General features: G+C 44.1%; 1 long non-coding RNA gene across 1 annotated transcript; it reads left to right on the forward strand.

The window, feature by feature from the left end:
- The first annotated feature begins 862 nt into the window (after nucleotides 1-862).
- On the forward strand, nucleotides 863-22,317 carry LOC136791625 (uncharacterized). The gene is made up of 3 exons (XR_010833993.1): nucleotides 863-984; nucleotides 15,821-16,006; nucleotides 20,154-22,317. It is a non-coding gene; the product is annotated as an uncharacterized lncRNA (long non-coding RNA).
- Nucleotides 22,318-22,990: the final 673 nt, after the last annotated feature.

Raw genomic sequence — 22,990 nt, forward strand, 5'->3', positions numbered from 1 at the left:
CTCGCTCACGTCCTAATGCATCTGACAGTAGTTTGTGCAGAGCTGGTTCACCAGAAGGTTTTGAGCTCTTGAATGGGCCAGCCATCCTCTTGCTGGCATGTACAACGCTCCTGACAAGTGTGAGGGCTTACCCCTCTGGATCCACCAGAAGGAACCACACAGGTGGGTGTCCATGGGGAGCACAGTCTGCTTCTATATTCCCTGTGGCTGAAAATCGTCGGCTTCGGCCAATGCCCTGGGCCTTGCTCTGCTCAGTGGTGACTTTGGAGGTGACCTTGGTATAGCAGATCCAGTTTTACATAGTGCAGACAACGGTGATGAAAGGATGGCTGTGCCTGTGCTTGTGACTCAGAAAACAGTTGAGAGGCCTCCACAAACATCAGTCCACACAGCACACAGCACAGTGATCCGTACTGATGCTTGGCTTCCCTCTCAGCCTCTAGGAGAGGGACAGAGCTGCATCAGGAAAAAGACCTCTCCCAGAGACCCCGGACAACCTTTGTCAGCACTAGATGTGGGTCTACACAATATTATTTTGCAGTTTGTGAGTCTTAAGATTCATACACAATGGCAGCAGCAGTCAACAAAAAATAACTCATTTATAAAAGGAAATTCAATTGCATCATCCATCTTCAGTAAAAATTCAATATTTCTCAATAGAAGTTGTTCTGATTTAATGAATGGGGAAATCATCCCTTCCCTACTTCCTAGCAAACTTATTTGTTCAAATGGATCTTGAGCCACTGAAAAGCAGAGAAGCATTATCAGAAATGCTGGGAATTGCTGCTAATGCAGCTGGGAAGGCAGAGTCGGGGCAGCAGAGAGGAACTGGGAGGAGCCCCTTGTCATTGCACAGGGTGTGGGGCCCTCTGCTTGCAGTCTGAGCCTGCCTTTCAGTTCTGAACTGATGTTTGGTGATGTTTCATGTTATCACCCAAGGGGAGACTCCACACAGTTTGAATTGGGTCAGAGCTGGAGCTCGAGGTATGTGAGGGCTCGGTGGCTGGGCGAGGAGTGGGGGAAGCACGGGGTGATGCTGGTGATGAACAGGACGGGGCCAGCCCTCGGAGAGGCCTCTTCATCTTCATCTTCCAGAGTTTTTGATGGCACCGGAGTAGCTTTTCCTAAGGAGACAAGACCTCTCTCCTGGTCATCTGGCTGTGTTTAGCTTTCCTGGCAACCTCTCTTTTCCCTCCTGCATCCTTTAACCTCACGCTGATGTAGTCTCCCTGTGCCGTTTACTAACCACATGCAGGCAGCCATTCCCCATTGCTCGCTCAGGACATTGATAAAATGCCTGCCCACCCATGCAACCAAACACAAAGAGGGCTGCTAATGGCATCTTGCTTTTGAAGTGAAATCCCAAAGCTTTCATTTGGTTCATGTTCCTCCCTGATAAAACCCTCCTGTCTGTGTCTCAATATGGGGCACCCTTATCTAGTCTCACTCGGGGGCAGCAGAAGCTCTGAGGCCAAGCTGGGGAGGGCTCTGCTCCCCTCTGCTGAGGAGGAAAAGCCAGCGACCACAGCACATAAAAAGGAGATTTCTCAAAGGGAACATACAACCATCATTATTCTTGAGGCAATAAGGAATGCACATAATATATCAGAAAGCCAGGGAACCAGCCAACATACAGCTGTAGGGAACTGTTTGAATATCCCTAGGATCAGCCTGCAAGATGAATTCTCGGGACAGAGATCCACAGACAAATCCTGGGCAATGCAGTGCAGCTTGGGGACATGCCAGCATTATAGGAAATACTATGTTACTGTGTTCATTTAAAAGATAATGTGTTGACAGAGACAGACAGACGGAGAGATAGATATACTTCAGGAGACAGGCACAACTCGGAAAATCATATCCAAACATTTTCACCTCAGATTCTGATGTGCTAAAGTCAGTTCTGCAACTATAAGGTATTTGTGCTTCTCAATGTTGCTTCTAAACCTATAGCATGCTGCTGTCTATAGAGAAAGGCAGCTTTTTTGTGAGGCAGAGGTGGGGCAGTCAGATACAGAGGATGTGCACACCGCTGCCTCCGGCCTGCAGAACTTGATTTTATGCTTTCTTTTGTAGCATCCTTCTCCAGAGGCTGTGAAATCTTTCTGGTTCTTCTTTGGCAAATGGAGAGGTGGAACAAAGGCTCCAAGGCACGCAGCCAGGGCCCACTCTTTTGTAAGACAGGGCTCCCCAACACGAGGCGCTGTGGGCAATCGGTCTCGCTCCCAGCCGCCTGTGTTCCCGAGGCAGGGTGCTGAGCTGTGGGGAGCACTGCGGGCACCGAGCGTCCTGGCCTGTGGCATCCCCCTGCAGCAGCCACCAGCACTCGCTGCCCATGCTGGCAGCTCCTGGGAGAGCCTCCTGGGCTTCCAAGGGACAGTGATGGGCTCGCCTCCCCTCCTGCTCGGCTCCGGTGTCGGTCTTCCCCTGCTGAGGCCGGGGCACGTGTTTCCGTTGAGTTCCCTGATTCAGCAAGATCAGGCCCTTGGTCTTAAATAACTAAAGACTGCAAACTGAATATTGTAGCCATGGCAACAGGCAGCTCAACTTTAAACTCTCTGATATATAAAAAGGCAATTTTCTTTATTTTTTTTTTCGCTCTGCATTTTTATATTTCCAGAACTTACAATGGTAATAATGGCCTCAGGCCCTAGGCTCCACCAGCCAGCCATTAACTTCATGGAAATGCCTTCTCCATCAGCCCCTATTGTCAACAGTCAGCACCATTCCACAGAAACCATAGGGTCTCACCACACTAACACTACTGGATGTCTCAGCTGTGCCCCAGCCCTTTGCAGTCCTGCTACAGGCTTATTTCCTGATCACAACGAGGGAACTGGGACCCCATTTAGAGAGGCTGCATGGCTCTCCGGTGCTCGTACCTTCCCCTTGGAGAATGGAGAAGAAAATATCTCTCATCAGACTGATTGCCATTGTGTCCTGCACTCACCAGCCCAAGGGCAGCAGCACATGCCTCTGCCTGCCCCCTGCCTTCCAGGTTCATCCCAGCTGAGTCTTGTCCCATCCGTCTTTCCCTGAGTGAAGCAGAAATATTAGCATGTCTCAGCTTTATTTGGTTTCCTGTTCCTGCACCAGAAGCATTGTCAATGCCATTGAGAAAACACAGGAAGCAGTGGAAATAGTTCTTTGCTAACTGTTGCTAAAGAACAGCCAACAAAGGGAGCTTTTGCATTTTAGGAAATTCTTTTTTATTCTTTCTTCAGAGTTCCTTCTGAAACTTTCCTTCAAGTGCTAAGTCTGGATTAATGAAATTAATGAACTCTTTAGCAGGTGTAAAACTTTGCTTGCGTATTCATTACAGGAACAGAAGACCTCGATCCTACAGATAATTGTCCCTTACTCTGTATATGGTGTGTGGCTTAACCCCTTTGTGCCTCAGTTTCTTCTTTAGCAAACAGGGAAAGTGATGCTTCATCCCTCTTAACGGTCATGAAGTTCATTTCACTAGTAATGTGTGTGTAGTATGTGGAGGCGGCAGGATGAATGGTAATGGGCACAGGTATTATTATATATCACTCTCAGTGATAGCGATTTCTAGAGTAGGTTAAATCCTGGCCCAAAAAGTACTTGACTGTGTCCCTTTAAGGTCACAAGCTATTATGATGTTGAAGACTAAAATCCTTTGTATATGATCATGAATAAATGAATTGAGTATCACTGCCCGGCCATGTGGGATATGGAAACGATACTGAATATCATCAGCCTGAACTATCAACATCCATCAGCTTTCCCCTTGCTCATCTCTCAGCTGTCGCAATATGAAACCCACTCTCCCCCGAGATTTCAAACGACTGGGGCTAAACAGCAAAAACATTCGGTGACTAAATTTGCCAGAGAAGGTCTCAGTCACGAATGACTAAAAACAAAATTATAGAGCAATCTCGGCTGACTGAGAGCAGAATGAAATGTGATTCATTTTCATCCACCCGGCAGGGACTGCAGGAAGAAAAAGGACTGGATTAACCCCTTCCCTGCTAACAATGCCCATGCTCCCTGGGTGATGAGCATGCGGTTTGCATTACTCAAACATTAGGTATTCTGCTTGTTTTGTAAGGCAGCTCATAGCTTTTATTACTCAGGTGGAGCAGACCAATAGGTGCTAAAAACATCTAGCATTGTTTACTGTAATATCATATACATTATACAGGAACTTTAACCATAGATCCCACTATCCCCTACCAAGCAAGACACCATTCCCTGCCCCAAAGAACTTTTAGTCTAAAGGTGAAAGGCAAAAGCTGGCCAATGACATACAGTGATGGGATAAAACACTGCTCAGCAAGGCAGGCAAAAGTGTCAGCTGCATCACCCATGGTATCACCAGCATTTCTTGCAAGAGATGAAAAATAACTGTAAGGTGGGGAATGGAGGATGATAATAATGGGGCTTTCTGGGAGCTTACAGGAAGGCTTGATGGATGTGATGAGCAGCAGAGGCGAAAACAGGGAGATGGCAGTCTGAAAGTGTAACTAGAGAGAAAGGCTGGTCTCCTGGGGATACTGGCGGGTGCTCTGGCAGAAGCTCCGTTGCCGACTGCCTCTCTCAACCATGCCGTGCTCGTGAGCCTGGGGATCTCTGGGGAAATGGCACTTCCAACAGCACCAGGATCCCTCCACTGCTGGCAAGTCTGGGGGGAATCTCCCCATGCAAGTTCTGTCTGTTACAGGGAGGGCACGGGCGAGACACTTCTGGGTTTTAGTTCCTGCCATGACAAACACCACCACTTCCTGGCCATGGGGCTAGCCATATGCACCAAGTGGCTCTGCGTTCTGGCTGACCACCAGATGGAAAAAATAGATTAAAAGCATGTCTGTCATTCCTAGCATAGAACAGCATCTTAATGAAATTAAAGTAAGAAATACCTCCTTTTTAACAGTAAACTTCACAGAGGATCTTTTCTTCAGCATTTTCTCTGACACTTTTACTAAAGGTAGAGTGGCTAAAGACTGATATATAATAACAAATACTAAAAAAAAGGGCAAACAAATAGTATTTTATTAATAAATCAAAAGCAAAGGTTACGAAGGGCATATAGTGATGTCTCCAGAAACAGAAGATGGGGGCCTGTCAATAAGTCGACCTCTGGGAAGCAGCATCTTTGCTGAGGTCAGAAACTGAAATAGGGTGCCACAATTTGTGCTCCTGGGGTGTCTGGTACCTCTGTGTCAGCACGGAGCTGTAAATCTCCTGTGCTGCCACAGCAGCAGTCAGTCACGATGCAGCACGTCAAGGTAATAGATGATGCACACAATACTCAGAGCAAATTGGTAACCCAGGAGAAGTGCTGGAGCAGGAGCAGCTTGCTCAGAGCTGCACAAATGCTAGACAGAAGGTGGACTTCCCTTGCCATGTTTTGAGGACGCTAGGTAGAAAGCTCCCTAAACAACTCCCACGTGAAATCAAGAGGTCAACACAGTGTGACAAAGACCAAAGCAGCAACTTCACAAATCAACATTTTGTACAGGGTAAAGGAATGGCCCAAGACAGCCTTGGCTGATGCCAGGAGGCTTCAGGTTTTTGAACCTTGTGGTACAACTTGTGTTCTTGATTTGGTTTCCTTCCATAATGAAGAAAGCATTTATGAACCTTAAAAAAAATATGTTTTAAAACCATCAAATTTTACTACTTCCTTCATAAATTCAGTTTGCCTATTTGACCATTCTTTTCAAACTGCGTCAATAAAACCTGTAACTTGTTACAAATAGTGAGCAGTAAGAGGAAAAAGATGAAAATACCAGAATCGTATTTGTTTTTGTTGAGGTGTTACAAAGAACAGAAATCTCTGTTAATACTGGAAGCTTACGGGCTGCTTGTGCCAAACACAGCATCTCAGCAGGGCTGTGAGTCTCTGCAGAGTTATCATAGGTGCCCTGCTTGTGCTCTGTAAGATGGCTTGCTCCAAGCCAGCTCAGGGCTCGTTCCTTGGCATGCTGTAGCTCCAGGAATAAATATCCAAAGGTTCCCACACTGCACTTTCAGCTTGAAACTGGTTCTCTTCTTGTAGGTCTTTTAAACTAATTCGATGCATTGATTAGGTCTAAGTTGAACGAAAAAGATTTACTTTATGGTTTGCAAAACACCAGCATTCCTGTAAATAAATAGTAGTAATTGGCCAAATTCTTACACTGATAAAATGCCACCTGAACACAAAAATGCTTATCTTGTTCTCTCTTACACCCAAACAAAGCCATTAGCTTCAATGGAGCAGCACTTGTATAGTGGAGGGAAAAAAGGGAATTTGGCCTAACGAGAGTCTTTCAAGAGAAGTGACTGAGTAAAAGGGCTGTGAATTTTGCTGATTACTGGTTATTTTAGGAACCATATGCACAGGCGCTTTCTGACTCATGGTGCTGTCAATGAAGGGCAGCTGTGCTACAGCGGACTGAGTCCAGGAGTCTCGTTTTGCCTCTGACTCACAGCGTGACCTTCCACAAACCACTCACCTCTGGAGTCAAGGCACTCTGTGCAATAGGGCTGATGGTATTGCCCTTCATTATCCAGTGCTTACAGATCCTCAGAAACGACTGCTGCACTTGTGCCAAACCTGGAGCCCAAACTGCCCACCTACCCTCAACCAGTCTGAAGAGGAAAGCTGGGTTGGTCTGAAGGTGCGAGGTCAAATACGGTATCTTTATGTCTTATGAGACACAGTAATAAAAGATTAATAAACACTTCCCAGTGTTTGGCTTAAAATGGAAAGGTATTTGCAATTTCTAAATATATACAGCATTTGCTTTGCTTGCAATTTGCTTCGCTTGCTTAAAGCCAAAGGATGCAATTAGGATTTCATGCAGATGAAGTTCCCATTACATTTTGTAAAGTGAAATCCATTTCCTCGACCCGGAACCACACGCCACAACCTGTAGACTGCATGAACAGGAGTTGTAATAGGAATTGTTATCAAAATAACACCCAGAGTCACAAACAGCACCAGTTCCCCTCCCTAATCTGATGGGATAGATGCATGCTGAGCAGCATTACTTGACTAAGAGCTTGCCATCCAGAGAAAGAGGAAAGAAGCTGAGTAGTGCAGTGATCTTGTAGGGCCACACAGCATGCCAGACAGGGGAAGGGGCCAAGGGGTCCAAAGTCCTCCTTAATACACCCCATTTCTGCTTTCCCAAAAGAAATATGTCACTATTCTTCCAGTCAGGCAGTAAATTTGCACATAATAGTATTTTAGCAGCAGATTAAGAGAATAAAGCTATTGATGAGACTGCACTGAATTTGTTGAGCAGTATTTGCAGAAAATCAGGGGAGAGTTGAAAATGTCAAAACAGTTCATTTTTATATCTTTTTCTACAAAACGTTTCCTCATTGCTTTAAAATATTTTTTTTTTTTGCTTAAGAAATTGACTTAAAGTAGAAAAGAAAGAGAAAAAGAAAAACAGGAGGGATTGACAAGTAACCTGGAAACTAAAGAAAAATATTAATTGTCTCCCACAAATCCAAAATCTCAATTTCAGGGTTTTTCATTTGAGCCACAGAACCAATAAATTCATCTTTTTCCTGGCTCTCCTGACCATTTTAAGCCACATGCTCTCCATCAGAGACCGGCATTATCAGCTCCGCATCCTGTCGTGTGTTGTATCCCAAGTGACACCGCTGTGCTTGGACCATTCTCCATGTGCACAGTTCTGCCACCAGCTTTTTATTGGCCCTCCTCTGCTGTAAGGACAGGAAAATTAATATTTTCCAATGTTAAGCAACCAATTTTCATTTGCAACTCACACGTTGAATGAACCTGTTGGGGCAGGTGTGAAGATGGAGGGCAGCTCCTGGTGTCCCACAATAATTGTGCAGCCAGGTAAATTAATCCTTTCTCACCTAATTCATCCTGGTTTCTTAGTGAACACACCGAACTCGGTGCTAAATGGCACCGTGAGCACACTTGTGCACAAAAGCCACTTGCAAATGAACATAAACTTGAAATGCAAATGCCAGAAAGATAATCAAGGACATAATCTCTCTTGGCAGTCAATCTGCAATCCCAGGGGATCCCAGCCAGTCAAATACAACACAACGTGTGAGTAAAGGCATGCAGCTCCTCTTGAAGGTGCAGGTACATGCTCCTGTGGGAGCAGAGCCCAGAAAGTTCAGGGAAATTGCCAGGACCCATGGCAATCCCTTCCGCTTTGTGCTCTTTCGAGGAGTCGGTGCGCTCCTCCTTCAGCCCATCCCCTGCCCTCCCGCCGCAGCCCATTGCTGGCAGCACGCGTGGTCCCAGCGGGAGCTGGGAAGGGCTGATCCCCAGCAAGCCCAGACCGGGGGAAACCTGCAAGACCTGGGGGTGCTGTGGGACTCTGCCCATGTCACACATGCGGTTCCAAGCCTGGGACACAGGAGTTTAAGAGGAAGGGATGCTTCAGAGTAATGGCCTGCCAGTGGGGAGAGAACGTGGGCACTCCATGTCACAGATGGAGCGCTTGCTGGTCTGCACTGGTCACGGCCTCCTCCTCCCACTCCACATCGCACACAGATGTGGATTTAATTAAGAGTGGTGCGCAGCATACAGCTCCCCTGAGAGCTGGGCCAGGGCTCCTGGATGGCCACTGGGCAATTAAGGAGCAGAAGACCTTGGGATAAGGATAGGGCTTGTCTTCTTTTCCCTTACCTGCAGCATTTCCATCTCAGATTGCCTAATTTAAAATGCTTCCAAGCCTGTGCTCTCTGAAGGCCTGGCCCCATTCAGCTCACGGACAATGGAAAACAATTTAGGTCACGAAGCTACAGCAGGGTGATGCAGCTGATAAGAGGACTTCAAGGTTAAACAAACCACTCTGTGGGCAGAGGGTTGGGAAAGGATCTGTGGAGAGCCAAGGGGTGAGGTGGAGAAGTGCAGGCAGTGGGGAAGGGGCTGGATACAAACACCTCCCTGAACCCACCAAGATTTTTTTGAGGCCACTGCGAACAAATACCACACTATTTTCGTGGTTGCTGTTGTTCTCTGTATACGGGAAAACAGAAAAAGACTGCTGGCTGGGCAGTATTAAAATAAGTGAAAGGTAAATTAAATAATGCCGATGATAAAAAATATTTTTACACTTTTATAGCACCTTCCAGTCAGAAAACTTTTTTTGTGCTTTAGTTCTGTCATCTCAGTGATCTCCCTGTAAATTATGGGAGATGCCAAGAAAAGAAAAAGAGTGAAATTTCAGTATGAGGGGATGTCTTCTCTGTAACATATTGCACAAGCTCTGTCACACAAAATGACATTCACCCTGCAGGCAGGCAAACAAACCCTTTCAATCACACAGTCCAAATAAAATGGAATTACATATTTTACCTATTTGCATGCCACATCTACTAGAACTTTTTATCATCCAGTACTATGTCACCTCCGCACTGTCCGCAGCAAGGAGCGCTTATCGTCCTCACATAAGGAAACTCCTGAGGGAGTAAGCGTGTTGCTGTGGCCTGCTATAAAGAATCTGGGAACGGACCTTAGGGTTTGCTGCCCAGTTCCCACCTCTAAGCATCAGAGATGTTCTTCCATTGTAAACACTACACTTATCTCTGCTTAACAGGCCCAGATCCTATAGGAAAGCAAAACCCAGTTTTAACCATGTTATCAACCAGGTACCTTCAGCTGGGCAGTAAAGATGAACAGGGCACCGCGTAGCAGGCTCTTTGACACTCCTGTTGTACAGGATTGGGCAAGGCTGTATTTTCATATAGCCCGTAATCATGAAACTGCTATTTCTCATTTGATAATTACTTGCTGCTTGCTCCTAGGAAAGAGTAGAACTTATAAGGCACATACATCCTGCAGGGAGCTGAGATGGAGCCTTGCAATTTAGGGCTCCCTCTCCAGCAGAAATATCTTCAGGGATGAGGAGCCTGATGTTAGATCACCATTCAAGTTTCCCTGGGTTCCTTGAGCCAGCTTCTTGTTTCCTTTGGTTTTCTCATACCGTTATTTTTTTTCTCACAGAGACTGTGATGTAAGAATTTAGTCCCTGAGACTTGTCAATTTGCTGGGTTACTTTGGCACTGTATTTCCTAGTAAAATGGTCAGTACATTACTTGAAGGGACTATACAATAACTCCCGTAGGAAATGAGTCAGTATGGTCACCGGCACTGTCCTCACAAGAAGATGGGAGAACTGGGAGATCTCAGCCTACGCAGATGAGGTCTTGCAAATTGCCATGATTGTGTATAAATAGAAAGAAAAGCAGAGGCAACAGTCAGCCAAGGTCCTGCTGACTCAGTGCCACCTTGTGTTTTTACCAGGAAGCACACAAGCACGAGGAAGATCGTTAGTGATGGGCATAGGGGGTTTTAGAGTAAGAGCTCAGCCTAGTTTCATCCATGATATTCTGGACTGACTCAGAGCAGCCACTCAGCAAACCCAAGATGCCCTTATCCCACAGGAACGTAATGGCTCTCAGCCCTCCAAACCCTCCTGGAGAGGAGCTGGCACCACCAGGGCAGAATGAGACCCAGAGGGGTAGAAAGTTTTCTGCCCACCATTACAAACAGTCAGTGGAAAGCTCTGGAGCAGGACTTTCTTTTTTTTTTTAATGGTGACCTACATAGCCTAACCTCTATTCCAGACTCCTTTGAGACATAAATATGTGGGAAGCATTAGTAAACATCATTATACAGACTAGCAGGATGCTACACAGAGGAGAATGAACTTGTCCATGTTCCTTCCTTTCTTCCCTTTTTCTTGGTGGCTGGCATTGCAGAGAAGCAGCCCAGGAGAGCCATAATGCTGTCACTCCTTGTGAACCCTGGTGTGAGTGATTAAAGCCCTTGTTGGTCTACTGCTGTTCCACTGGGGTAGGGACTCGCTAACTCAAACGAGAGAGATACAAGCAAAGATATCCATCTTTGCTCTTGTCTTCCCTGGGCAGGGGATGGCTTGGGCAGTCTCACTGCTCTGCAGGCTCCGAGAGCTGAACATATGCAGGATGGTGCTGGGGGCCACCCACATAATTCATGTCCCATGGGGCAAACTGCGCTGGGTGAGGCTGGCAGCCCTCCCTCTGCTCCTGAGGTCTTCCTGAGGAGAGAAGTCACAGAGAAAGAAAACGAAGCTGGGTGTCAGCTTCCATTTCAATTCCTCCAGCTCTTTTTAAAATCATGAATAGTTTCCCCTTCGGCATTGAAATTGCTCCCTTAGGTTAGCTTTGCTGCCTCTGAAAAGAAGGACCTGACGACTTTGCCCAGAACAGCTCCGCACAGGCAGGCACCTGCAACTCCCACCCATGCTCCTCAGACCTGGGCTGCAGCATCGCGCCCTGGGCCCACCCAGACCCCCAGCAGCCCACGGCTGCTCCTCTGCTCCCAGGCTGCAGACACCCGCCCCGCTTCTGCGAGCCTCCTGCCTTCACGCTGAACGTAAACAACAGAAGTAAAAACCCAGCGTACTAATTGCCTGAGGATCTAGCACCACTTTCAATACGTAATAATTTAATTTTACAAATAAATAGAGATAGGGACAGCTGGAGAGATATAGATGGATAAGCATGTATTCTTGTTGCATTGGATAAGCAGTGCTACAGCATCTTTCCAAGCCTAACCACAGCAGAGCACGACCACATTAACAGCAAACCTCACTTTGCCATTTAGTACACAGCAAGTACACAGGACCAAATCTCTCCCCAGAGTAAGCTTGCTGAAGTCAAACAGGGCTTATATCAGAGATGAATTTGGCACTCTCATTTTACTGAGCTTTACAGCAGGAACTCAGACACACTCTCAGGTGTGTTTTCATGCTGAGAACATGAGGCCATGAGCAGAGTGAAGTCAAACACCTGCCACCCTTTCATGACCATGCATTTTGGGTCAGCCTGTCTGTCTGATATGCCCTTACTATGCCCAATTCAAGAGAAAACAGAACATGAAGAATCGTCTGCAGTAAAGGATGAAGACACCTTCCTCACTGTAAGGCAAGGCATCTAAGCTTGCACCAGAAATTTGGGAAACACAAGATTAACAGCCTACATGCCAAAGACACCCCAGCTCACCGTTTCCCATGAGCAGAGGCCCGGTTTCCACAAGTCAGAGCCCAGCTTACTGAAACTCAGCACATGCTCAACACCCACCCAGGGCAGTCACCAGTGGGATGAACTCCTTTACCATAGTGATTCTTGCCAATACACACTGGCTTATGCTAAACTCCCAGGGAGAAACTTTCTACTGAAGCCAGTGGAAGCTTTGTTGCTGGTTGCAATTATGCCAGGATTTCATGCATCCCACATGATTTCTGTTCCTCACTGTTTCTTGCTGTCAAGGTGCATGGGGTGGGAAGCTTTTTACAGAATAGAAAGTTGCTGCAGATAAGATGAACCCATAGGAGCAGTCCGTCCTTTCTGCAAAAGGAGTGTGGGAACATCAATAAAGCTATTCTGTTCTGATCCTGTTCTTCTAATATTAACCTGAAGACAACAAGCTTGAAACAAGTGAAATGGAAGTGAACACTTAGGAGTTTCTTATTTACTTTTATATATATGTTTGTTTCTCTTATTGCAGATGCTAAAAGTGAGCCTTTCTACCTTGAAACACTGATTTCACATAGAAATTTAGGTCCATGTGGAGAGAGAAGCTCATTATAATCACCTGAAAAAATTCTCTTCTGAGTTTTGATTGCTCTTGATAATTTCATTTAGTCAGTGTTAGTTCATTAATTTACCAAATACATATATTTCAAAATTGCATTTCATCAAGCTTTATGTTTTGTCATGCTGCAAAACAAATTCCTAAGAGAAGTCGTCTGCCAAAGAGCTGGCGATGGGGTACAAGCCCATTTCATCCTGGGTCTGTGCACCCCTGTGACCTCAGCTCAGCTCCATCACGTCACGGAGGCAGAATGGTTCACGGGCAATGAGGCAGCAATCCCCACCTAGCTCTTCCTAGACAAGGACCAATTCCACAGAAAGCCCCATCAGAACTGTTACCAGCTGGCAGTCAGGGAGGCTGGCCAGACCTTTAAAACCTTCATACCGCTCCGTTCACCCCCACAGCAGATACCCCTAGCTCAGGAGCAAGTCACAATGGGAGGAGGGATGCCGATCGGAGCTGTCTGCTGTTTCTGTTCGTGATGCACCAGCTCTGTCTCTAAATAAAGAACCTCATTCCCCAGAACCCTTCAAGCCAGGACCTTTCACCCAAAGTCAATCCATTTTTAAAGTTGAAAGCCCAACTTTGAGATGGAAACGAGAGTTTAAAAGGCTATTTCATTCTTCCAAGCTGTGCTACAAATGGCCAACACCTAGGGGGGAACATTAAATCCCAGTCCCAGTGAAAAGACGTATAAATCACATAGGGAAACATCTTGGCCTGGCGGCTACTAACCCATTGGAGATAAATCTAGGAAAAACTTTCCTGGAGTTCTGCAGATTTTATTTTAAGAGAGAAGAAAGAGGGGAAAGCCGCTTATGTGCAGGGTTTTTTTTCAAATTCTGCAGCAAACATCATAATCAGTATTTTGCTATCTATACAATACCACCTTTCCCTACATCAATAAAACACAAATAAATTATCATATCCCTTACATTAAACTGTAAAGCTGTTTCAGAATTTTGACATTTCAATAGCAACCTCATATTGTCTGGGTTTGCATTCACACATCCTTAGGGTTTGAGCTTAGCAAAGTCAGAGAAGCTAGAGCATGCAGATAAGCTGTAGAGATGAGGGCACCCAGGACCACTCTGGGGAGAAAAGGCAGATGAAGTCTGTGCCCAGGATCTTAAATTCCCTTTCAGAACCCAGGGCATAATCCAGGATTCAAGACTCTCACCATCTCTTGTTGGTAGTGAGCATTTGTAAAATCCAGATGCAAAATGTCTGCCCCCTTCCCACCTGTACGCTGACTTACAAGGAAGATAACCGCACTTCTGCTCTCTGGTACTCCTGCAGCCCGGGCAGTAGAGCTCTATACAGCACACATAAATGTTCCCTCGTTACTGATGAATCACCTAGGGATGAATCTGAACTCACATGATGGAATTACTGAAGTTTCAGTTTGCCTTTTTTTTTTTTTTAAGCTATGAATTTATACACATGCACATGCAGAAACATATATGAGAAGAAAGGCATTGAAACAAATGCTGATACTGAAATGTCATGTATTTAGAAGGTGGAAAATAGCAGGTGCAAATTTAACATGAAGACCTAGCAAATCCAGCTCCTTTGAACGTATTTCTAGTGCTCTGGACCTTTCTTATCCTATCACATACTATTTGTCCATAGAAGCCTGATTCACATATTGCACAAGGCAGCCCTGTTCTTCAGAAGAACCAGAGGTTAGACTGAAAGAGGGTGGATATAGGATCTCCACACATTTATTGCAGAGATGGAAGGTGTACAGAAAATGAGGCAAGAACTGGCAGGAAAGAAGAGGAGGATCTCAAGATTAATGTAGTCAGATGTCTAGAGGGATGGACTTTCTCCTGCCTGCTAAAACAAATGTCCCAGTGCTAAGGAAAACACTTAAACCAAGTACCATGGGAGGTCACTCACCAAGTGAGTATGCCCTGTTGTCTTGATTCCTGACTGGAGGCCTGGACTGCTTGCTCACAGACATCCTGGGGATACTTGCCCACTACTGAAGATAATGGGGGCTGTTGTTTAAATGTGGGCAATGCTTCATAATGCTAAGGCAGCATTAAATTACAGCTAAAAATTAGACATGAGTACCACAAACCCAGTAAAAGCTTCCCAAACAGAAACCCCAAGCAATTGTATGTCTTCACCAACCAGAGATGTCGTGGGACTGAATTAGTTACTGTTCGAACAGCAGCTAGCTGTTATAATGATGTGTGCCACAAAAAAGTCCGTGAGAAAATTAGTAATTTTCTCTCCAGAGTAGGGTTTGAATTGTGTCCAGCAAATAAAGCCTGCAGCCATATGCCGAACAATGAGAAGGAAATAAAATATTGACTAGCTGTTTATTCATAAAGCTCTGTCTATTCTGTGCACTGTCCCAAGACAGAGCTGCTGGGTAAAAAGCAGTACGAGGAGACGAATTTAAAGATTTCACTGTTCACCCAAGAGAAGACTCAAGCTTGGGTTTCCTAACTTTGCATTTGACATGTCCTAAGTTTTGAAGCTTCCTTTGCAGTTTTTAAAAGATCCATAGAAGAACATGTGGCTATGTGCAGGAGAGTTTCTTTGTTACCCTGAGCAGGATTATAGTCAGAACTGGGTCCAGAATTCCTTTAGATTTCTGCTATATTGGAACCTACTAACAGAAACAACCTATTAAACAATCACAGTTTGCTTCTGCAACCAGGGAAAAATACCTGCTCTTTCTGGATTCCTAGTCAGATCTGCTGACGAGGCAGATAAAAGCCTCCAAAGGGCTATCTGTGCCTCTTTGCCTCCCTCTTTTCCCCAGCAAAGATATGTGTGTATTCCTTAGGAATGCTGCCTGTGCCAGAGAGGTTTTAGCTAACCAGATGTGTAATCTGAAGGACAAGAGGTCGGTGTCTCAGAAAGGAACACAGAGCAATCCTCAGCATCTCTGGGGAAAGCGATGGCAAGACCTGCACTCCATTTCTGATCTCTGGACTTTAACGAGCTTTGCCAGCCTTTGTGCTTCCACTCCGCTGCCCCTTGGACATAGACAAAGGAGCACGGTTAAAGGAATTTACCTGCTGCCTCTATCGGGGAAGCAGGCAAACAAAAACTACAACCTCAAAACAGAAAGAGGAAGAGGCAATTGGTTGTCAGCTTCTAATTAATAAATTCTCAGTGGACTGTTTCTAGTTCACCTGAGCCTGATCAATATCCATTGGGGAATCTTCCAATGGGACCAAATTTTAATTTATCTCCCAATTTCCTCTCCAGAGCCCAGGCATCAGATCTAATTACCGTGCCTGTTTACTGGTTTTGCCTTTCTTCCTCGACTGAACGCAAGAAGGATATTATGCCTCTTGATGGGGAAACAAAGATACAACAATGCAAAGGACGAACCCAGTGCATGCACCGTGGATGCCATGTGCAGATAAACATTTCTGGCCTTCCTACATAAAGGTGAGGGTGCAGGGGGAGAGCCTGGGAGAGAAAATCAGTCTCTGGAGAGACTACATCAGGTATAGGGAGACAAATGTGACCAGACACAAGGCTTCTGCAGGAAGCTGTATGGAAGGAGATACAGACAGAGAAACCAGTTCTTGGGACTGGTAGACTCAGAGACAAGAACATAACGAGAATGAGTCATGTTAAATATGATTATCTCAAGAATCCACCAGTTGTTCCTCAACAGCTTTGTCTGGAGTTTTAAAAAGTGCCTAAGCCACTGAAATTCAAGGGTATTTGAGTACCTAATCCCCTTAGTTCCCTTTGAAAATTCTGGCTACAAATCTTCACTCCCCCACATCTTCATGTAATGTATAATAGGGACGTTTTCACTGTGAATGCCAGCAGAAGGACTAACCCATTGAAACGTAATAAAGGAAATGAATAGCTGACCAGGTTCCATTACCCAGCAGTGATTATTAACGATGCAGCATGACACACTTGGTACTTCAGAAATGCAGATAGCTACCTGACTTGGATAAATCTGGGATGCACCATCTTAAAACCAAGGCAACCAATTATTTTGATACAGCTAAACCGAAGCCCTTACCAGAAGACTGAAGCTGCCCAGACATCAGATTTACAGGAATGCTGCACCTCGCTCTTCTTATCTGGTGATTCCCAACCAAGAAATCAAAATAAATGGATTATAGACTAGGTGGCAAGAGGAAGGGGAAACAAAGCAGAGCACCTACAGTGCTACAGAGGGTCTGAGATGCATTACTGCTTTAGCCTTAGTAATGCCAAAGGCCTGCTATCTACAGCTCCATAACCCTTCACTTAAGCCATCGAGGCTGTGCTTTCCCAGAGCATCAGAGGCAGTATTTTTCCATACCATTCCCACACAGTTATTGTCATACTCTTTCCCCTTGTTGTTCCTATGCTGTTATACTCGTACTGTTTCTCTTGTGGCCTTGCACCTTCTTTGAGTATCTGGGATCCCACTGCAGCTTTTCCTGGCCGGCCTCTGGAGGGTTTTCCCCTTCCTTTTTCTCCCTCTGTTTTTTATTTTACTCCTAACATAGGTGTGTTAGAGGTGATGTAGACCATCAGCTATGGACCCTGCTGAAAACTGGAGCATGTAAGCCCGTCTTCTCATTCTTTGTGCAACAACAGCCATGGCTGAAGTGTCTCCATCATCAAGGCTAGTTACTGTGTTAACCTAATCACCAGGAAAGCAAAGAGCAGCTACCAGCAACAGTAAAGCTACCAGTCAGCAGGGGAAAAGCAGAGTGCAAATAAGAGCAAGTGTGAGCTCAACTCATACCCTACTGGAGACGCAATTGCCAGATGACCACTTAAACCAAAGACTGCTGCTTTCTATGTTAGAAACTATTTGCATGAATAATATTAGTAAGTAGTTTGATTTTTTTAGTACTAGTTTAAGCCCATGTATGGAGGCCATTATACTAGCGAGAAATGAAACAATATAAACAAAGAATTGAACAAAAATCTTGTGCCTTCTTTCATATAATTAATTTCACTTGGGAAAGAGTTGAAAGGTCTCTTGGGAAAAGCACTCTTTGGCCTGTGTCTACGTAATCACGTGTATGCTGGCACAACATCCTGGCATGTTTTCCTACAGTAGCTAAAGCCCATGGTACAAGAAGAAACACACTGTTGAACTTCTGGACCTGGCAGTAAAGGAATTCAAAGTCTCAGGAGAATATGGAAAATAAGGATGCAGCTGGTGAGGATCAGACAGAGCTATAAACAGATTAAACAGCAGGCAGACAGAAGCTTACCTGAAAAACAGCAGCCTAAAAGAGCCAGGGATATGAAAGACAAGAGGTTCATTTTCAGCTGGGAGAGGCAGAGATGTTTTGAGAGGACTGATATTTGCTGGTACGGCTAAATGGCAGGTGCCTGCAGAACCATGTTTGACCATTGAATGACAAAATCCAGATGCAAATGTGGAAAGGGGGAGAGATGCTGAGGGAGATGGAGGAGGAGAGAGAGAAAGGAGAAGAGGAAAAAAGAGGATTACTGAAAACAAAAGACTTCATTCAAACCCTGCTGAATTTGATACAACTGATGTTTATGCTTTTATTTTTTGATGTCCGTGCAAGCATGGAGCAGAGCAGCACTCCTGACATGGGCAAGTAGAGGACTGGCTTGGTGCCAGTGCAAGCTGCTGGCCTGAAGAACCATGAAAAGGAGAGAACAAGAAACTGCCATGCGATGTGGTTGAGAACCCTGGCCCATCTTCTTCCTCTTGCACCGTTGATACGGTCTGCACTTCAACTCTCTGTGGAAATATACCTTAAGTGTCTGAATGCCAGGCAATGTAAGACGGAGTCTTGGCTAAAGCTTAGATAAAGCCTCCTTCCTTATCCACTTTGGTTTGCAACATTTTCTATCCTGATCACACAACTTTTACAGCCCCATGTCTATGTGCCTGAGCTAGAGATGATGTCAACTGTGCAGATAGAGAAAACAAGGGGAGAGAGGCACGATTATCTGGCTGCAACTGAAACACTGGGGAAGCTTTCTGTGGAACTCTGTGCATCATAAACAGCAGAAGAAACTATGTTTTTAATTACTACTACTGTTCAGCCTACTGAAAAGTACTGCTTTACATTTATGCATAAAAATGGGGGTGAGAAAAAGAACCCAAGGAAGGGAGATCAGAACATGGCAGAGAGGATTAGAGGCGATGTTCAACCCAACTGATTTGCACTTGTTGACAGTAGCAGCTGGGTTTGCTCAGTGTTTGTACCTACGTCACCCGAATCATTCATTTCAGTAAATACGATTTTAGATTTCTGCAGCACCTTTCAAGAATCTGAGAGAATTTTATAAACACCAATTAATTAAGACTCACAGCCCTCTCATGTGAGACAGGCAAGGACTGTTATTCCTAATTTGCAAGCAGGATTTAAGGGTTTTCCAAAGCACTGCTGGGGATATAGTCAAGAGTTCTGCATCTATTTTAAGGAAAAAAACCACCACCCAACCAACTAGGGGTCCCTCAGGAGAAGCAGTTTGGCCAAATGCATGCAGCTCAGCCATGACATACAAAGCAGAATGTACAACAGAGGCTGCCCAACTCTCCTACCTGCTCCTTCGGTTTTGTGATGATCTCTCCCCTAATGTGAGGGCAGAGGAGAAAATAGAATTTTCCTTCCATGGGGAATTTCAAAATGATTCTTCATTTCAAACTGGAACAGAAAGTCAAAAATCTGGGATAAAGTATAGATGTTAAGATCCAGACATTTTGTATCAAAACAGAATGATCCAACATGTCATTCAGTTATAGCACTTAATTTTGAATCAACATTTTGCAACAACAAAAAAAAGTATTTTTACATTGAAATGTCAACCCCAAACAAAATATTTTATTATGTTTCTCCCAGCTGGAAAACCTTTTTATTTATTTATTTATTTTTGTCATAAGTGACATTTTCTCATTGAAAATTTCAGTTTAGGTGAAACTACATTTTCTGATGGGAAAACATTTCTGTGAAAAATGTTAATCAGCTCTGAAATGACTATGTTTTCTGTCAAGAGAAGGAAGACATAAAATGCTGGCTTTAAAAGTCAATGGAACTGAATTGTTCTCAACAAAAAAGGGAAGGGAGGCCTCTGAACCAGGCTGAAGTATCAACTGGGAAGAGCAGGTAAATTGTCCTGAACAGGAAGCTGTGAATGAAGCAGAAGTATCTTCTGAATGAAGCCAAGGATCTGAAGAAATTAGTGTCCTTTTTTTTTTTAATAATAAAGAAATAACTTTTCTTGTGCCTAGAAACCACGGTGAGTTATATAGCTAGATAACCTAAGCACTCTTCACCTTCAATAAGTAGGTCTGCCCCATGTTTTGAAACACACAGATTTATACCTCATATGTACCAATTATACACAACATGGATCTTACTCAATGGAATTTGAATTTATAATAATCCAGGTTTACAGGTTATTTGTGTTACATACAGCATTATAGACAGTAATATCTGGTAGTAACTTTAATCATTCACTACTGTGAAACATATTTTTGGGTAAATTTCAGCCACTGTTGGGCTGCTTATGTATTTGTTTGGTTCCACGTCTTTAACATTCCTTTTTATCATCTGTGGTCTTCTCAACCCTGAATCTCTTTTTGCAGATTTGGACTCTGCAGATCACTGGGCCAGCAGCTCACCAGGAAACGCAGATTAACATCGTTTCGATTATGCAATCTAGCAGCTCCCTGCTTCTGGAAACCTCTTCTTATGTTTATGCATTTTATGCTGACCCCTCCATTTCCTACACCTTGGTTTTTTGAATACACCAGAAAATTTTGTTACTTGCTTACCCCTTGCCTCATTTTTGCAGACAGGAAAATCAAAATGGGGTTGGTTAGTGAAGCACAATTTTTCTTTGCATGGTGAAGTTGCTTCGTCTCTGTCAAACTGCTCTCCCTGATGAAATTTATAATGCTGCTTTTATTTATTGCTTCAGACAATTTACTTCATTCTCAACTAAGGCAGAATGCAATAATACAGAGTTACATAAAAATAATTCTGGATGCTATTATGCAAGTCGTTGACTCTGTGTCCTTTCCCTCTGTACACTGAACACAAGAACAGAGGACAGGAATTCACTGGCCATTGAGTCCAGTTCCCACTGCTGCCCACAGCCAGAGAAAAACACCTTTTCATAAACTTGCTTTTAAAAAGGACCACCTTAAATACAGTCAGACTGTTTGCCTCTGTTACATATACAGTCATTCCCCAACCCTTCTCTCATACTCTTTTAGTTTCCATCTTTAAAGTATCCGTAGCAAGATTATGCCATTACTTCTGGTGTTTCCATAGCTTTTCCCTCCCAAATATTTACCACCATGTATTTAAAACAGATTTTCTGTGTTCTTTACCATGATGATTATCACAGAATCATCTAGAGATTCAAATAATATCAAAGATCCTCCAGGCTAGGAATAATCCTTTTTCCTGAAAGTTTTACAGTCTAAGTAGGCAGGAGAATGAGTGGCATTGAAGCGAAGCAGAAGGTCAAATAAATCATATAACAGATCAATAGCAGTGCCAGAAACCCCTGGTTTGCTGTCAGGTTCCCAGCATCCACTGTATTTACAGTACTTCCAAATCTAAACACATTCATATTTGCATTTTCTCAACTTACCCACCACAAACCACACAAACATGTATGGATATATGTGTTGATCATATCCATTGTCTTGTCCACACACAAAACCCATGCTTTGGCTTGCACACACAGAAATTGCCCTACCATTTTCAAGGACTACCTGGATTTGGTACAGAATTAAGGTTGACTCTGCATCTCAGTGCCAAACACGTGCTGTTATCAGTATTACCAGGAGACGAATGAGGCACCAGTGCTTTCATCGATATGTAGCCATCTCAGTTACTGAAACATCTTTGCATCTCTCTTATTCATGGACAGACTTTCATTTGGTGAAAGAGTGTACTTTTGCTGTCATAAAATGAATTGCAAATTTCTTAAAAAAAAAAAAAAGCCCGGTTACTTTGATGTCCTGAAAATTTCTGCACTTCCACACTTGCGTGTTCCGCCATTGAAGCCACGTAAATATAAAACCCACCAAGTGGAAACGCATGCAGCCAGGTAGAGACAAGCAATTTCCGTTTGTCACACAACATCCAGACCAGGTGCAGGCTGCGAGATCCTGGCCAGCATCTTGGCCCCTTTCTGCCCTCAAGGACTGGGCCAGGGGCGCTTTCTGCACTATGCTTGGCTGCCACCCCTTCCATCTGCGCTGGAGGAGATTCCCTCTCCACCTCCTTAGAAAGCACCTCTTAGACCCAAATCATTTCAGCAAAACTGGCAAAGCACATGCGAGTAAGAGCTTGCTCCTTTAATACAGCAAAAATATATTTAAGTGCATGGGCATGTTTCCACAGTGCATTACAACTTCAACGTACTTTCTTTTTGGAGTCTGCCTTGCTTAAGGACTAAGGAGTTAAGGAAATGCATGGCTCTTGAGCTTGTCCTTGATATCTTCTCTGATGGTTCCTAATCTTTGTTTCCTCTCCTGTCCCTTTTAATTGGCAAAATAAGAAAAGCACATAATTTTAGGCACAGGCCTATCCCCTGGCAAAATGGTTGGCTCTACATTCCTCTGCAGAGGCACGGATCCCACCTCCTAGCATAGATCTGCAGATAACCCTGCAGAAGGACTTTCATTCTAAGCCTCTGTTTTGTCTGCAGAAAAATTTAATGTAATTTTTGCTGAGTGCTCGTCTCCGAGATAAATAATTCTCAAAAGATTAATAAATATATAGTTAATTATTTTATAACTTTATCTATGCCTTCTGAGTGATAACAAGATTCAATTGTTTTGGGTATGAAAAATAAAACATATCATTTAAAATAGTTATTTCTTAAGTTTCTGAGCTTTGATTTAACAGCTGTGCTAAAATGGGAATGCAGAGCCACCACTGAGGCATCCTGAGTTCATCTTTGACAGTGTTATAAATGACTGTTTCAGGTTTAAAAAAAAATAGAAATCTTTTAAATTAAGTCACCCTCTTGTGCTCGCCAAGTTTAATCTCTTTAATTTTTTATCATAGTCCGAAATATGTCTAGGCCACACTTAGCAAGGCAAGTCCTGATTAAGCAAATCCCTTCTGCACACATATAGGCTGCACAAGGACTGCAATAGTCAACGTAGTTTCCTAGTGACAAAATTTTTAGAGGAGTCTACCCTGGTGTAATGCCATTTCATATTCATTATCTACCAGTAAAAGGAAATCAAGAAGTCACTTCAGAAGTACAACAAAATAAGCAACTGAAATAAGTGACTGTCTCTCATGGGAAAGAGTGTTCCAATGGTGTCTGTCCAAATAGTGCTGTGACAGCTTTTTTGCTCCTTTCTTACATCACACCTGTCCCAACCCCCAAGCCACACAGTACGCAGCAATGTCACTAAAATATACACATAAGAAAATTATTAAGAATGCACAG

This window comes from Anser cygnoides, chromosome 10 (genome assembly GCF_040182565.1).
Source record: "Anser cygnoides isolate HZ-2024a breed goose chromosome 10, Taihu_goose_T2T_genome, whole genome shotgun sequence".
NCBI classification, from domain to species: domain Eukaryota; kingdom Metazoa; phylum Chordata; class Aves; order Anseriformes; family Anatidae; genus Anser; species Anser cygnoides.